This window comes from Triticum urartu, chromosome 1A (genome assembly GCF_056163025.1).
Source record: "Triticum urartu cultivar PI428250 chromosome 1A, HENAU_Tu73, whole genome shotgun sequence".
Classification (NCBI taxonomy): domain Eukaryota; kingdom Viridiplantae; phylum Streptophyta; class Magnoliopsida; order Poales; family Poaceae; genus Triticum; species Triticum urartu.
The window spans coordinates 394,747,693-394,765,971 of NC_141873.1; positions in this window are offsets into that span (position 1 = coordinate 394,747,693).

Genomic DNA, 18,279 nt, shown 5'->3' on the forward strand with positions numbered 1-18,279 from the left:
GGGAATATTTGAGGATTTACTGTGCAAAAATTACCGCGGGAGGAGCTGCCACCTGGCCACAAGGGTGGTGGGCGCCCTCCCCCCTATAGGGCGCGCCCCCCTGCCTCGTGGGCCCATGGTGGCCCTCCTCCACTTATCCCAGCACCCATCTTCTTCCTCTGTCTCACACAAACCCGAAAAACCAACTCAAGCACGAGTTCCAACCACTTCTGCTGTGATTTTCGATCTCCTTGCTCAAAGCACCTCTTGCAAAACTGCTTGGGGAGATTGTTCCTTGGTATGTGACTCCTCCATTGGTCCAATTAGTTTTTGTTCTAGTGCTTTATTCATTTCAAATTTGTGCTGCATAGGTGTAATGCCCCAAGACCGATGTGCCAGGTGTCCTCCAGTTATTCGCTGTTGTTGCCTTGTCATTGCTTGTGTGTCATGCATTGCATGTCATGTCATCATGTGCATTTCATTTGCATACATGTTCGTCTCATGCATCCGAGCATTTTCCCCGTTGTCCGTTTTGCAATCCAGCGCTTCTATGTCACCCGGTGCCCCTTTTTACCTCTGTTCGTGTGTGGGCGTTAAACATTTCCGGATTGGACCGAGACTTACCATGCGGCCTTGGTTTACTACCGGTAGACCGCCTGTCAAGTTTCGTGCCATTTGTACTTCGTTTGATACTCCAACGGTTAACTGAGGGACCGAAAAGGCCTCGTGAGTGTTGCAGCCCAACACCCTTCGAATTTGGCCCAAAACCCACCTAAACCTCCTCCATCATCTCGGTCGTTCGATCACGATCGCGTGGCCGAAAACCGCACCTCATTGGGACTCTCCTAGCTCCCTCTACCTATAAATATGTGGCCTCCCCCGAAATTTTTGCGCAGATGAAACCCTAAAGATTTCCCCGCACCACCGGACATGTCCGCGCCCGCCGGACGCGTCCAGCCGCCACCTCACTCCGGCGAATCACGTCGCGACACGTCATCACCGCCGCCTCCCACCTCCATTCACGCCTCGCCACCTCATCCTGCCGGCTCCTCTCTCTCTCCTCCGCCGCCGCGGCCCTGCGGGCCCAGGCGCGGCCCGCCCGGCCCGGATCTCGCCGCCCGCACCGCCCAGGTGCCCGAGACGCCGCGCCGCCCGTTAGCCGCCGACTCCGCCGCCGGAGCATCGCTGGAATCCGCTTTCTCCGCCGTCTTTGCCGGAGTTGCTCGCCGCCGGACACCGCATCCCGCTGCCTTGCTCGCACGCCGCCTTCGCACCTCGCCCCGGCAACTCCCGAGCGCCGCCGAGGCCCACGCGCGTCGCCGCTCCGCCGCGAAGCCCGCACTCCGCCGCCTGAAGCCATGGCACCGCTGCCTCGTCTCCTGAGGTCCGCCACCGGCCTCCTGGCCCGCAGCCGGTTGCTACCTCACCACGCCGCCCTCGTCGAGATCCGGCCGGATCCGGACAGATCCGGTCTAGATCCATCAACTCCGGCCAGCGTCGTCTTCGCCATGCTTGTTTGAACCTATTAATGGATGAATTAGTCGTAGCTCAGTGTTCATCTTTTGTCAAGCATCATGAGTGGATCCCTGCCATGTATTTTTTTGTCATGTTTGAGTGTTGTAGCATAGTTATCTTGATGCATTTAGTTGGTCACTTGCTGATCATCGCAGACCGGTGCCATATTTGTTTTGCTTGCCATTTCCAAACCGTGCATCCGATTCCGGCGATCTTTATATCGATTTCAACCGAAATAACCTCACCTTTCTAGTGGCACTGTTGGATTTCCAAGTTGAGGCCAGGTTCAATCATTCCTTTCCAAATCATGCATATGCATCGCATCCCGCATCCCGCATATCATACCATGTTCATGAGCGGTTTGTTTACTATGTTGTGTGCTTCTTCCCTGTGTTGCTTCTTCGGGTTGGTTACGTTAATGTCGCATTTGTGAGGACCCGTTTGGCTACGTCCGTTTTTCGTCTTCATGGACTCGTTCTTCTTCCTTGCGGAATTTCAGGCAAGATGACCATACCCTCGAAATCACTTCTATCTTTGCTTGCTAGTTGCTCGCTCTTTTGCTATGCCTATGCTGCGATACCTACCACTTGCTTATCATGCCTCCCATATTGTTGAACCAAGCCTCTAACCCACCTTGTCCTAGCAAACCGTTGTTTGGCTATGTTACCGCTTTGCTCAGCCCCTCTTATAGCATTGTTAGTTGCAGGTGAAGATTGAAGCTTGTTCCATGTTTGGAACATGGATATTTTGTTGGGATATCACAATATCTCTTATTTAATTAATGCATCTATATACTTGGTAAAGGGTGGAAGGCTCGGCCTTATGCCTGGTGTTTTGTTCCACTCTTGCCGCCCTAGTTTCCGTCATATCGGTGTTATGTTCCCGGATTTTGTGTTCCTTACGCGGTTGGGTTATAATGGGAACCCCTTGACAGTTTGCCTTGAATAAAACTCCTCCAGCAATGCCCAACATTGATTTTACCATTCGCCACCTAGCCTCTTCTTCCCTTGGGAGTCGCGCTCCCGAGGGTCATCATTATTTACCCCCCCCCCGGGCCAGTGCTCCTCTGAGTGTTGGTCCGACCGAGTAGACTGCGGGGCCACCTCGGGGCAAGTTAAGGGTTGGTTTTACTCGTAGGATGTCTCATCTGAGTGTGCCCTGAGAACGAGATATGTGCAGCTCCTATCGGGATTTGTCGGCACATTCGGGCAGTGTTGCTGGACTTGTTTTACCATTGTCGAGGATGTCTTGTAACCGGGATACCGAGTCTGATCGGGTCTTCTCTCTATAAGGAATATCCTTCGTTGATCGTGAGAGCTTGTGATGGGCTAAGTTGGGACACCCCTGCAGGGATATGAACTTTTGAAAGCCGTGCCCGCGGTTATGGGTAGATGGGAATTTGTTAATGTCCGGTTGTAGAAAACCTGAAGTTGACCTTAATTAAAATACATCAACCGCGTGCGTAACCGTGATGGTCTCTTCTCGGTGGGGTCCGGGAAGTGAACACGGTGTTGGAGTAATGCTTGACGTAGGTTGTTCTAGGATCACTTCTTGATCATAGTTGTTCGACCATGCTTTTGCCTTCTCTTCTCGCTCTCTTTTGCGAATAGGTTAGCCACCATATATGCTAGTCGCTTGCTGCAGCTCCACCTCATACCTTTTACCTTACCCATAAGCTTAAATAGTCTTGATCGCGAGGGTGTGCGATTGCTGAGTCCCCGTGACTCATAGATACTTCCAAAACCAGTTTGCAGGTGTCGATGTTACCGAGAAGATGACGCAACCAAGCTCAAGGAGGAGCTCGATGAAGATCGTGTCCTTTGTGTTGTTTCGTTCTAGTTGATCAGTAGTGGAGCCCAGTTGGGGTCGATCGGGGACCTTTTCGCATTTGGGGTTGCTCTTTATTTTGGTTCCGTAGTCGGGCCATGATTGTATTTGGATGTTGTAATTCTTTATTCATGTATTGTGTGAAGTGGAGATTGTAAGCCAACTATGTATCTCTTTCCCTTATGTATTACATGGGTTGTGTGAAGATTACCTCACTTGCGACATTGCTTTCAATGCGGTTATGCCTCTAGGTCGTGCTTCGACACGTGGGAGATATAGCCGCATCGAGGGCGTTACAAGTTGGTAATCAGAGCCTTCCCCGACCTTAGGAGCCCCCTGCTTGATCGAATCGCTGGCGTTATTGAGTCTAGAAAAATGTTTTGAGTCATTTAGGAATTATATATATCGGAGAGTTAGGACTTCTTTTTACTCCTCAGTCCCTTCGTCGCTCTGGTGAGGCATCCTGACGTAGAGTTTTAACTCTTCTCTTTTCAAATTTCACTAAAAAAAATTAGGATCACGCGGGTATCTTGGAATCGTTCCGATGGTTTTGTGACGAGAACATTGTTCTTGGTGCCTCCTGTCATTTAGGGGTTGTGGCAGTGTCCCGGGGAGTTGAGCTCCGTGGTGTTGTCGTCACAATTTTATCGTTGCAGTTCTGGAATACCTGAGTTTAGTTTTGCCGACATCGAAAATCTCTTTTATGCAGTTGTTGGTGAGATAACCTCGACGCCACCCAGTACTGGGGCGGGAGTTCGGGAGTATTGCCATAACTTGTATAACGGATGCTTTTCAAAGGTTGAGGTAGACGATTTCTAAAGGTTTCTTGGTTATGTGTTGAAGGATGGATACAACTGGATGTAGGATTTGCTAGTTTTGGGTGAGATTTTATGCTTCCCCTGTATCCCCAACACCTGATTGCATGACCGGAAAATTTTGGGAGTTTATAAGTGGGAATTCAAGTAGCTATTAGGATATCTTTCCAACAGATGTATGATATGAAATTGGGGTTCGACGTCTAGTGGTCTGCCTATCCACGGTTGGTTTTACAGTGGTCTCGTTGTGTCTTAAAGAGTCCTTGGCTATGCCGACTCGGGGACGCTTCGTATGTCATGTGCACTGCCTTGTACATGATGGTGTTGTGCGATCGAGCCCGTGTAGGCCCCACCACGAAAACTTCGGTCGAAATCTCTATCATATGTTTGTTCCGGCTTATTTTGCAAGCCAATCCTTTGGTTTTGTTTTCAGTGGTGGTATTCGAGTTGCTTCAATGTCAAGTGTTGATCCCATACCTTCCCCAAATGGTGTTCTCATACTCCTATGTGAATACCAAACCTTCATGATAATCGAGAATGTCATGTCAATCCTTTTCAACCGGTGTGCTTCTCTTCAAGTGGATCCGATCATTTCAATATCAGCAAGATCTATTACAGTTCTTCTCAACGGTGTTTGCTTCATCCGTTCCAAGTTTCCTTTGTTTTTCCCGCCCACCCACCCTTTTTTCTTCAAGGACTAAGTTTTCTTTATCAAGTATCCATCTTATTGATGCGAAATCTCTCCATTCTTTTCCGTAAATGTTCTTACCCGGTGATTCTCAAAGAAGATACTAACGGAGCTTCTAGTTCGTCACTCTTCACTTGTTTTCTTCTTCGGGGGTTTCAATTCAAGCTTTGTGGATCATATCCTTTTCCTCATTTCAAGGTTTTCTCATGCCGGTGCAATTCTTAATCATTCACCTCTCGCTATTCAATTGTTCCGGAGTGCTCAAGATATCTCGAAGATTCGTGTTTTTCACTCTGCATTCATTCAAGATTGTTCGAGGTTGTTATCTCATTCAAGTCATTTAATTCAACCGGTGCAACCTCTGTTTTAAATCATGTCAACAGTGTTTCTTTTGAGTGGGCCCTAACCCACAGGTCTTTTCCCTGGATCTTACCTGACTCTTCTAATTTTCCGGAGTTATTCTCAAAATTCTTTTTCAAAGTTTGACGTAAGAATGATTCAGCATCAGTCATATGTATTTCTCCAAGATCTTTCAAATTCTTTTCATCGTTGGTTCAACTTTTCCATTCTTCTTTATTCCGGAGTGCCTCTACAATCCATGGTGGTGTTTCTCATCGTCATTCTCAGATTTTGAAGACCGAAGAAGAGTTTTTCCTCCATATCTTATCTGTTCTCTCAAAGATTCGTCATTCTAGCTTGTTGCCATCCTCTCATAGTTGTTTTTGGATTGTGAGAATTCTTTTCACCTATCTGGAGCAATTCAAGAGCCTTCTCAGTTGGATTATCTGGAGTCCATAAATTCAAGTTTATTCATTCCAGCTTTCAGCTCTCATACTCTAAATCATACCGGTGTTTAAATCAAGGACTCTCTAATCGGCTCGTGATCCCTTCGTTGTCATGTATCTAGATTGTCTCAAGTATCTTCGTTCTTTTTATAATTCTTCCCGGTGTTTCTTTATCTTTACTTCGTTCATTTCCAATTCTTACGGTGGTTCATTCAAGATCCCTCTTTATACGTTATCATATCTATTCATTCGTTGTTTTGATTCTACCGGCAGTTCGTTGAAGACATTCTCAAGTTTATGTTATATCTTTCTTAATCTTTTCTATGGGAATAAGTAGTGTGCCAAATCCATTGTTTATCATCAATTTAATTGATGAAGGACAAGCATAATGTAATTCTTATTCTTGTTTCATCCTAATGATTAATTCTTTATTCCGGAGGCCCTTCAAATTCTCGGTTTCATTTGTTTCATTTTCTCTTTTTCCCGGAGTTCCAACCTCTTTCAATTATATTATCACGGAGTTCTTTATTTAAATCATTGCAAGGCTTCAATCTTATTCTTTTCATCATTCAATTATTTTGGATCATTCTTTTATTACCGGAGTTCTTCATGAAGGTTCTACATGATGGATTCATCAAGGATTTAATTCCTTCTCGAAGTGTTCATCGACATTCTTTGCTAAGAAGCTCAAGTTTTCTTCATCTTGCTATCCGGAGTGCAATTCTTTCTTCCGTATCATTGGAGGTGGTATTATGTCATTCTTGATAATTTGAGTTCATGTTTCATGATTCACACATTGTTAAGAATGAGGTATTTTAAATCCATCAATCTCTTCATTGGAATTATCTTGGGTTATATTTCACCTAAAACTTTCCGTAAGGATTGTTGCTAATTATGGTGCTTATAAATGATCCAATTTCTTCATTTATCCTCCCGGGGAAATAAGTTTCTCGTCTCCTTGTTGATATCAATCCAATCTATTATTTTTCGTCAGTGGCAGAATTTCACCTCATAATTTGAGATGTATTCCATAAGACCATATTAAGCTTATTCTTTTTCGTTGTTGGTGTTCCAACAACTCCGTTCGACCCTTCTCCTAAGGATGCCTTCTCAAACTCTTTTGTGAAGAAGTTGGCATTTTCTTCTCCATTCTTTTATTTCAATTATCTATATTCTATTCTTTCATTCCGGAGGCCTTGTGATGTTGCTCTTTTCAATCATCATCTCGAATTGTGAAGATCATGTTCTTTTCGTGCTTATCCATTTAACCGGAGTGTGTGCCCGCTGCTCAAGTTCTTTCATTTTATCAAGTCTTGCATCCCTTCTCAACCGGAGTGCTGTTCGAATTTGTTCTTCCTTGTTCCTCTTTCTTAACGGAGTGCTTTCAACTTTGTTCTTCTCCATGGCTTTCTTTCTTTCTTTTTGCTCAACCTTTTCAAGGTTCTTTGGTTTCACTCGTTTGTCAAAGAAGCAACTTAGTTTTACCTCTTCTCTTTCTCTTCTGTTTTTCCCTCCGGTGTCATTCTAGATCTCGGGACGAGATCCTCTCATAGTGGTGGAGTGTTGTAACGCCCCGAGACTGATGTGCCAGGTGTCCTCCAGTTATTCGATGTTGCTGCCTTATCATTGTTTGCGTGTCATGCATTGCATATCATGTCATCATGTGCATTTCATTTGCATACATGTTCGTCTCATGCATCCGAGCATTTTCCCCGTTGTCCGTTTTGAAATCCGGCGCTTCTATGTCACCCGGTGCCCCTTTCTACCTCTTTTCGTGTGCGGGCGTTAAACATTTCCGGATTGGACCGAGACTTGCCATGCGGCCTTGGTTTACTACCGGTAGACCGTCTGTCAAGTTTCGTGCCATTTGGACTTCGTTTGATACTCCAACGGTTAACCGAGGGACCGAAAAGGCCTCGTGAGTGTTGCAGCCCAACACCCTTCCAATTTGGCCCAAAACCCACATAAACCTCCTCCATCATCTCGGTCGTTCGATCACGATCGTGTGGCCGAAAACTGCACCTCATTTGGACTCTGCTAGCTCACTCTACCTATAAATATGTGGCCTCCCCCAAAATTTTTGCGTAGATGAAACCCTAAAGATTTCCCCGCACGCCGCCGGACATGTCCGCGCCCGACGGACGCGTCCAGCCGCCACCTCACTCCGGCGTACCACGTCAGGACACGTCATCACCGCCGCCTCCCACCTCCAATCACGCCTCGCCACCTCATCCTGCCGGCTCCTCTCTCTCTCCTCCGCCGTCGCGGCCCTGCGGGCCCAGGCACAGCCCGCCCGGCCCGGATCTCGCCGCCCGCACCGCCCGGGTGCCCGAGACGCCGCGCCGCCCGTCAGCCGCCGACTCCACCGCCGGAGCATCACCGGACTCCGCCGTCTCCGCCGTCTTCGCCGGAGTTGCTCGCCGCCGGCCACCGCATCCCGCCACCTTGCTTGCACGCCGCCTTCGCGCCTCGCCCTGGCAACTCCCGAGCGCCGTCGAGGCCCACGTGCGCCGCCGCTCCGCCGCGAAGCCCGCACCCCACCGCCTGAAGCCATGGCGCCGCTGCCTCGTCTCCCGAGGTCCGCCACCGGCCTCCTGGCCCACAGCCGGTTGCTACCTCACCGCGCCGCCCTCGTCGAGATCCGGCCGGATCCGGACAGATCCGGTCCGGATCCATCAACTCCGGCCAGCGTCGTCTTCGCTGGACCTCCTCGAGCTCGCCGGAGAACCGTGCCTCGCCGGAGAAGAAGCGGGACCAGATCCACCGGTCCCTCCAACCAAAGGGCTCCTTCCCCACGTCCCGGATATCCTCATCCCGCGTTGACTTTTCACGGAGGTAAAATATCCACTAAGTCCCCGAAGTTTCCAGATTCATATGCCCATTTTCATCGCATCATAACTCATCATCCGTGACTCCAATTTGTGCGTGTAGCATATCAAATTGTTCGACTCGATGAGTACATCATTTCATCTCATTGCATCATTTTCATTTGAGCTCATCTTGATACCCGAAATGTTGTTGGAAGAGGGCTATATGAGTATTTTGTCAGATCTGTTTCAGCAAATGGCATTTTGTCATTTTTGCCATGATTAATGTGTGCATGATATCATCCTGAGCTCTACATGTGTTTTGTTATATGCCATGCCATCTTTACAGTGGTGCTTGCCATGTATTTTTGTGATATTTGTGGTGACTAGCACAAGCTTGCAAAGTAGCGTAATCGGTAATGCTGATTTCAGGGACTTAGAATTTCTCTAAGTCCTTGTCCTGATTTTGTCGGTATGCCATATGTTCATGTTGTTTCCTAGTGATCCGTGCCTCTTTTGAGGATGATCAGTAAGGATGTTTTGTTAACATTGTGGTGCTCTATCCATCCGTGTCTTTGTTTGCATTTATGGAGCACCCTAGCTTGAGTCAATCGAGCTCTACTTTTGCTAAACTATGATCCTGGCAGATTGTTGACTTGTTTAGCGATTTTGCCGAGGATGTTGCTATTGATCCGTGCATGCTATGATGTTGTTCTTGCCATTTCTAGCTCCTATGCCATGTCTTCTTGATGTGTGTATGCTTAGATTGTCATGCCATGCTTTGTAGTGGGTGCATCGAGCTCGTAAACATGCCTACGCGTTAACTGTTTTGCTATGCTCCAGTTTTTCACCAAGTCTGAATCTGTTTATGTTTTTGCCATGTTCACATGCTTGCAATTGTATTTTCTGATCCCTTTTGGCTCAAGGTCACTAAGGGATTTTTATTAAGTGCTTTGAGTAGCTTCATTTCATGCCTTGCTTTGCCATGTTAAGTTCCAGTAGCATGTAGTTTTCATGCTCTAAAGTGTGCTTCCTGATGATAAATTCCAGACTTGTGTTAATTTCACTAAGTCTGAAACCTGTTATCATTTGCACTTTTGCCATGCTTGTTTGAACCTGTTAATGGATGAATTAGTCATAGCTCAGTGTTCATCTTTTGTCAAGCATCATGAGTGGATCCCTGCCATGTATTTTTTTTGTCATGTTTGAGTGCTGTAGCATAGTTATCTTGATGCATTTAGTTGGTCACTTGCTGATCATCGCAGACCGGTGCCATATTTGTTTTGCTTGCCATTTCCAAACCGTGCATCCGATTCCGGTGATCTTTATATCGATTTCAACCGAAATCACCTCACCTTTCCAGTGGCACTCTTGGATTTACAAGTTGAGGCCAGGTTCAATCATTCCTTTCCAAATCATGCATATGCATCGCATCCCGCATCCCGCATATCATACCATGTTCATGAGCGGTTTGTTTACTATGTTGTGTGCTTCTTTCCGGTGTTGCTTCTTCGGGTTGGTTATGTTAACGTCGCATTTGTGAGGACCCGTTTGGCTACGTCCGTTTGTCTTCTTCATGGACTCGTTCTTCTTCCTTGCGGAATTTCAGGCAAGATGACCATACCCTCGAAATCACTTCTATCTTTGCTTGCTAGTTGCTCGCTCTTTTGCTATGCCTATGCTGCGATACCTACCACTTGCTTATCATGCCTCCCATATTGTTGAACCAGGCCTCTAACCCACCTTGTCCTAGCAAACCGTTGTTTGGCTATGTTACCGCTTTGCTCAGCCCCTCTTATAGCATTGTTAGTTGCAGGTGAAGATTGAAGCTTGTTCCATGTTTGGAACATGGATATTTTGTTGGGATATCACAATATCTCTTATTTAATTAATGCATCTATATACTTGGTAAAGGGTGGAAGGCTCGGCCTTATGCCTGGTGTTTTGTTCCACTCTTGCCGCCCTAGTTTCCGTCATATCGGTGTTATGTTCCCGGATTTTGTGTTCCTTACGCGGTTGGGTTATAATGGGAACCCCTTGACAGTTTGCCTTGAATAAAACTCCTCCAGCAATGCCCAACATTGATTTTACCATTCGCCACCTAGCCTCTTTTTCCCTTGGGAGTCGCTCTCCCGAGGGTCGTCATTATTTAACCCCCCCCCCCCCCGGGGCCAGTGCTCCTCTGAGTGTTGGTCCGACCGAGTAGACTACGGGGCCACCTCGGGGCAAGTTAAGGGTTGGTTTTACTCGTAGGATGTCTCATCTGAGTGTGCCCTGAGAACGAGATATGTGCAGCTCCTATCGGGATTTGTCGGCACATTCGGGCGGTGTTGCTGGAGTTGTTTTACCATTGTCGAGGATGTCTTGTAACCGGGATTCCGAGTCTGATCGGGTCTTCCCGCTAGAAGGAATATCCTTCGTTGATCGTGAGAGCTTGTGATGGGCTAAGTTGGGACACCCCTGCAGGGATATGAACTTTCGAAAGCCGTGCCCGCGGTTATGGGTAGATGGGAATTTGTTAATGTCCGGTTGTAGAAAACCTGAAGTTGACCTTAATTAAAATACATCAACCGCGTGCGTAACCGTGATGGTCTCTTCTCGGTGGGGTCCGGGAAGTGAACACGGTGTTGGAGTAATGCTTGACATAGGTTGTTCTAGGATCACTTCTTGATCATAGTTGTTCGACCGTGCTTTTGCCTTCTCTTCTCGCTCTCTTTTGCGAATAGGTTAGCCACCATATATGCTAGTCGCTTGCTGCAGCTCCACCTCATACCTTTTACCTTACCCATAAGCTTAAATAGTCTTGATCACGAGGGTGTGAGATTGTTGAGTCCCTGTGACTCACAGATACTTCCAAAACCAGTTTGCAGGTGCCGATGTTACCGAGCAGATGATGCAACCAAGCTCAAGGAGGAGCTCGATGAAGATCGTGTCCTTTATGTTGTTTTGTTCTAGTTGATCATTAGTGGAGCCCAGTTGGGGTCGATCGGGGACCTTGTCACATTTGGGGTTGCTCTTTATTTTGATTTCGTGGTCGAACCTTGATTGTATTTGGATGTTGTAATGCTTTATTCATGTATTGTGTGAAGTGGCGATTGTAAGCCAACTATGTATCTCTTTCCCTTATGTATTACATGGGTTGTGTGAAGATTACCTCACTTGCGACATTGCTTTCAATGCGGTTATGCCTCTAAGTTGTGCTTCGACACATGGGAGATATAGCCACATCGAGGGCGTTACAATTGGTGACCATGTTCTTGAGCTTGCATGTCAAATTTATATGGTTCCAAGTAGTTCTAATGCTTGATATAGGCTCTAGGCACTTGTAGGAGTAGTTACTATCAGTTTTATTGAAGTTGGTTAATTTTTATTTGAAGTTACTAAAAATTTCAGATTATTTCGGAAAAATGATGAGGAGATTATTGAGGGGCTCATCAAGCCAAAGCTCAAAGGAAAAGGCACCTAAGCCTAAGTATAATTTGCCACGCACCGCGGAGATTCGGGCGTGTGAATGGCCTTCTGATGATTTCTTGAGAGCAGCTGGTATCTATGAAGATTTTCATGAATTGGCTCACAATGCAGGCCTCACCGCTTTCCTCCACGACCAATGCGATCGGTATCTCTTACTCACAAATACCTTTGTGCAAAACTTTTATTTTCATCATAGGAACTCACCACCTACGGTGGAATTTCATTCATATGATGAGCCTAAGGAGATGTCACTTTATGATTTCTGTCGGATTTGTTTAGTCCCTTTTGAGGGAAAGACAGAAGAACCACATCATGATGATGTGGCTGGGTTTATTGATAATATCACTGTAGGAGAAACCAGGAAGGTTTCTGATGCACGAATCACTAGCATACATTTTCCTGTTTTGCGTTACTTTGCATTATTTGCTAGTCGTTGTTTAATTGGACGCGGAAATTCTGGAAACCTTGGTATCCCTGATTTAATTATTCTGCTCCAAGGTTTATATAGTGATAACACTTTTAGTTTGGGCGGTATTATTGCTAGACGGTTAAATATGAACCGTACTAAGGGCCCCATCTTTGGAGGCATTTATGCCACACGCCTAGCAGCACATTTTAACATACCTATTAGGCATGCCGAGAAGAAAGAAAAAGTGCTACCCCGTGTTTATCTAGATCATAAAAGTATGGTGGCACATGATTTTATTGTTAAAATAGGGCAGGGGAGCTTAGATATCAATTTTTCTTTAATAAACATCATCCTGAGACTATTACCTTGCCTGCTCCTTCTTTGTTTGATTTGACTGTAGGCACGTACCTTGTTCCGTTGACGGCTATTCACGCCTACCGGAACCCTGCACCAGTCGAGGAGCCAAAACAGGAACCACAAGATGAGCCTTCGCGACAATCTGTTTATTCTTGGGATCCAGAGATGACTGTCAGCCAGTGGCAGTCAGAGTCTTCTTCTTCATCACAGTATGATCCTAACTATTCCTCTTCATCACAGTACGACCCCAACAACTATTATTATGGATATCCGCCAGGCCAGCCGTGGCCACAGACCAACTTAGGCCAAAAGCCTAAGCTTGGGGGAGTACGTATTTCTCACCGGCATTACATTTATGTCCACACACACTCATTACTAGATGTCGGTGCTCATACTGTTTCACTGTAATATCCATGCTAGTTTATTTTCTTTTTCCTGCTTTCTTCTTGTGTGTTTAGTAAACCTTAAGAAAAACCAAAAAATTAGTAGTAGTTTATTTTTCTACTGTAGTAGTAATAATTAAAAAGAAAACCCAAAAATATTTCTCGTTCTTCTTTTGCTTGTTGGGAGCTTTCCCGTGTAAATAGTTTTAGTTCTTTTCTTTTCTTTGGGGGTAAGTAGGAGAAGACCATAATTAAATTGTTGAAGTGGCTCTTATATGCATTATTATTGAATTAACCAAAGAGCCCATATTGCCTTGTCTTCTCCTGTTTATTGAATGCTCGCAGATTCCAGCTTAGTTCAATGCACGTGCACTCTTATTATTATTCACACCGTTCGGTCGTGCAAGTGAAAGGCAATTATGATGATATATGATGGACTGACTGAGATGAGAAAAGCTGGTATGAACTCGACCTCTTTTGTTTTTGTAAATATGATGAGCCCGTCGTTCTTGATTCAGCTTATTATGAATAAACATGTTTGCAATGACAATTAGAGATCATAGTTGCTTGTGCCATGCTTGATTAGCTATGAGTTATAATGGTTTACCTTGTGTGCCAACATGCTATTGAGATGATTATGATGCGGTATGATGGGGTGGTATCCTCCTTTGAATGATTTAAGTGACTTGACTTGGCACATGTTCACGCATGTAGTTGAAACAAATCAACATAGCCTTCACGATATTTATGTTCATGGTGGATTATATCCTACTCATGCTTGCATCCAATGTTTATTAATTTTAATGCATGTACATGGCTGTTGTCGCTCTCTAGTTGGTCGCTTCCCAGTCTTTTGCTAGCCTTCACCTGTACTAAGCGGGAATACTGCTTGTGCATCCAATCCCTTAAACCCCAAAGTTATTCCAGATGAGTCCACTATACCTTCCTATATGCGGTATCTACCTGTCGTTCCAAGTAAATTTGTATGTGCCAAACTCTAAATCTTCAAATAAACATTCTGTTTTGTATGCTCGAGTAGCTCATGTATCAACAAAGGTTGTCCTTATCTTTCGTGTTAGGCGGGTTATTCTAAAGAGGAGTGGACTCCGCTCCTCACTCACGAGAAAATGGCTGGTCATCAGGATGCCCAGTCCCATGCTTTATGCAAACTAAATCAAAATTAATTGTAAACAAAACTCCCCCTGGGACCTGATGTATGTTGGAGGCACTCGTTGTTTCGAGCAAGTCATGGATTGATGCTTGTTGGTGAAGGGGGAGAATAAACTTTACCATTCTGTTTGGGAACCGCCTATAATGTGTTTAGCATGGAAGATATCGCCATCTCTTAGTTGTTACGTTGACAATGAAAGTATACCGCTCAAAATACAATTTATCTCTATTTTAAAATCGAGCTTGGCACCTCTACAAATCCCTGCTTCCCTCTGCGAAGGGCCTATCCATTTACTTTCATGCTGAGTCATCACCCTCTTATTAAAAAGCACTAGCTGGAGAGCACAGCCGTCATTTGCATTCATCACTATTAATCTATGTTGGGTATGACTATGATTGGATCTCTTTTACCATGAATTACAATGTCTAGTCAGTCTTTGATCTTTAAAGGTGCTCTGCATTTATGTTTTGCGGTCTCAGAAAGGGCTAGCGAGATACCATCTTGTTATATCATATTATGATTGTTTTGAGAAAGTGTTGTCATCCGAGATTTATTATTATGACTTGCTAGTTGATTATGCTATTGATATGAGTAATGATGAGACCTGAGAATTATTGCAAATGTGGTTAGTTATGATCTATGCTGAAAACTTGAATGCTGGCTTGAAATAGTTACAACAACAAGAGCAAACAGAGTTTGTAAAAGTTTTTCTTTCTTTCTTTCAGTTTGTCAACTGAATTGCTTGAGGACAAGCAAGGGTTTAAGCTTGGGGAAGTTGATACGTCTCCGTCGTATATACTTTTCCAAACACTTTTGCCCTTGTTTTGGACTCTAACTTGTATGATTTGAATGGAACTAACCCGGACTGACGTTGTTTTCAGCAGAATTACCATGGTGTTGTTTTATGTGCAGAAAACAAATATTCTCGGAATGACCTGAAACTCCACAGGAGGTCTTAGAAAAAATAATAAAAAATCCTCGCCAAATATGAAGACCAGGGGGCCCACACTCTTCTCACAAGGGTGGGGGGCGCCCCCCCCCCCTAGGGCGCGCCCCCCTACCTCGTGGGCCCCCTGTTGCGTCTCCGACTCCAACTCCACCTCCATATATTGAGTTTCGATGAGAAAAATCAGAGAGAAGAAATCATCGCGTTTTACGATACGGAGCCACCGCCAAGCCCTAAAACCTCTCGGGGGCTGATCTGGAGTCCGTTCGGGGCTCCGGAGAGGGGGATTCGTCGCCGCCGTCATCATCAACCATCCTCCATCACCAATTTCATGATGCTCACCACCGTGCGTGAGTAATTGCATTGTAGGCTTGCTGGACGGTGATGGGTTGGATGAGATTTATCATGTAATCGAGTTAGTTTTGTTAGGGTTTGATCCCTAGTATCCATTATGTTTTGAGATTGATGTTGCTATGACTTTGCTATGCTTAATGCTTGTCACTAGGGCCCGAGTGCCATGATTTCAGATCTGAACCTATTATGTTTTCATCAATATATGAGAGTTCTAGATCCTATCTTGCAAGTCTATAGTCACCTACTATGTGTTATGATCCGGCAACCCCGAAGTGACAATAATCGGGACCACTCCCGGTGATGACCGTAGTTTTAGGAGTTCATGTATTCACTATGTGATAATGCTTTGTTCCGGTTCTCTATTAAAAGGAGGCCTTAATATCCCTTAGTTTCCAATAGGACCCCGCTACCACGGGAGGGTAGGACAAAAGATGTCATGCAAGTTCTTTTCCATAAGCACGTATGACTATATACGGAATACATGCCTACATTACATTGATGAACTGGAGCTAGTTCTATGTCACCCTATGTTATGACTATTACATGATGAACCACATCCGGCATAATTATCCATCACTGATCCGGTGCCTACGAGTTTTCCATATACTGGTTTACGCTTATTTACTTTTCCGTTGCTACTGTTACAATCACTACAAAATACCAAAAATATTACTTTTGCTGTCTTTACTTTTGTTACCGCTACCACCATTATCATATTACTTTGCTACGAAACACTTTGCTGCAGATACTAAGTTTCCAGGTGTGGTTGAATTGACAACTCAGCTGCTAATACTTGAGAATATTCTTTGGCTCCCCTTGTGTCGAATCAATAAATTTGGGTTGAATACTCTACCCTCGAAAGCTGTTGCGATCCCCTATACTTGTGGGTTATCACATCGCCACCCCAAACTTTAAGAAATGACAACTTTGGTTTCTTGTCAAACCACAGTTCATAAGGAGTCGTCTCAACGGATTTAGATGGTGCCCTATTTAACGTGAATGTAGCCGTCTCTAAAGCATAACCCCAAAACGATAGCGGTAAATCAGTAAGAGACATCATAGATCGCACCATATCTAGTAAAGTATGATTACGACGTTCGGACACACCATTACGCTGTGGTGTTTCGGGTGGCGTGAGTTTTGAAACTATTCCACATTGTTTCAAATGAAGACCAAACTCGTAACTCAAATATTCTCCTCCATGATCAGATCATAGAAACTTTATTTTCTTGTTGCGATGATTTTCCACTTCACTCTGAAATTCTTTGAACTTTTCAAATGTTTCAGACTTATGTTTCATTAAGTAGATATACACATATCTGCTCAAATCATCTGTGAAGGTGAGAAAATAATGATACCCGCCGCGAGCCTCAACATTCATTGGACCACATACATCAGTATGTATGATTTCCAACAAATCTGTTGCTCGCTCCATTGTTCCGGAGAACGGAGTTTTAGTCATCTTGCCCATTAGGCATGGTTCGCAAGTACCAAGTGATTCATAAACAAGTGATTCCAGAAGTCCATCAGAATGGAATTTCTTCATGCGCTTTACACCAATATGACCCAAACGGTAGTGTCACAAATAAGTTGCACTATCATTATCAACTATGCATCTTTTGGCTTCAATATTATGAATATGTGTATCACTACTATCGAGATTTAATATAAACAGACCACTCTTCAAGGGTGCATGACCATAAAAGATATTACTCATATAAATAGAACAACCATTATTCTCTGATTTAAATAAATAACCGTCTCGCATCAAACAAGATCCAGATATAATGTTCATGCTCAACGCTGGCACCAAATAACAATTATTCAGGTCTAATACTAATCCCGAAGGTAGATGTAGAGGTAGCGTGCCGACTGCGATCACATCGACTTTGGAACCATTTCCCACGCGCATCGTCACCTCGTCCTTAGCTAATCTTCGCTTAATCAGTAGCCCCTGTTTCGAGTTGCAAATATTAGCAACAAAATCAGTATCAAATACCCCGGCACTACTGCGAGCATTAGTAAGGTACACATCAATAACATGTATATCACATATACCTTTGTTCACCTTGCCATCCTTCTTATCTACCAAATACTTGGGGCAGTTCCGCTTCCAGTGACCAGTCCCTTTGCAGTAGAAGCACTCAATTTCAGGCTTAGGTCCAGACTTGGGTTTCTTCACTTGAGCAGCAACTTGTTTGCCGTTCTTCTTGAAGTTCCCCTTCTTCCCTTTACCCTTTTTCTTGAAACTGGTGGTCTTGTTGACCATCAACACTTGATGCTCCTTCTTGATTTCTACCTCCGTAGCCTTTAGCATTGCGAAGAGCTCAGGAATTGACTTATCCATCCCTTGCATGTTATAGTTCATCATGAAGCTTTTGTAGCTTGGTGGCAGTGATTGAAGAATTCTGTCAATGACACTATCATCCGGAAGATTAACTCCCAGTTGAATCAAGTGATTGTTATACCCAGACATTTTGAGTATATGTTCACTGACAGAACTATTCTCCTTCATCTTGCAGCTATAGAACTTATTGGAGACTTCATATCTCTCAATCCGGGCATTTGCTTGAAATATTAACTTCAACTCCTGGAACATCTCATATGATCGATGACGTTTAAAACGTCGTTGAAGTCCCAGTTCTAAGCCATAAAGCATGGCACACTCAACTATCGAGTAGTCATCAGCTTTGCTCTGCCAGACATTCATAACATCTGGCGTTACTCCTAGAGCAGGTTTGGCACCTAGCGGTGCTTCCAGGACGTATTTCT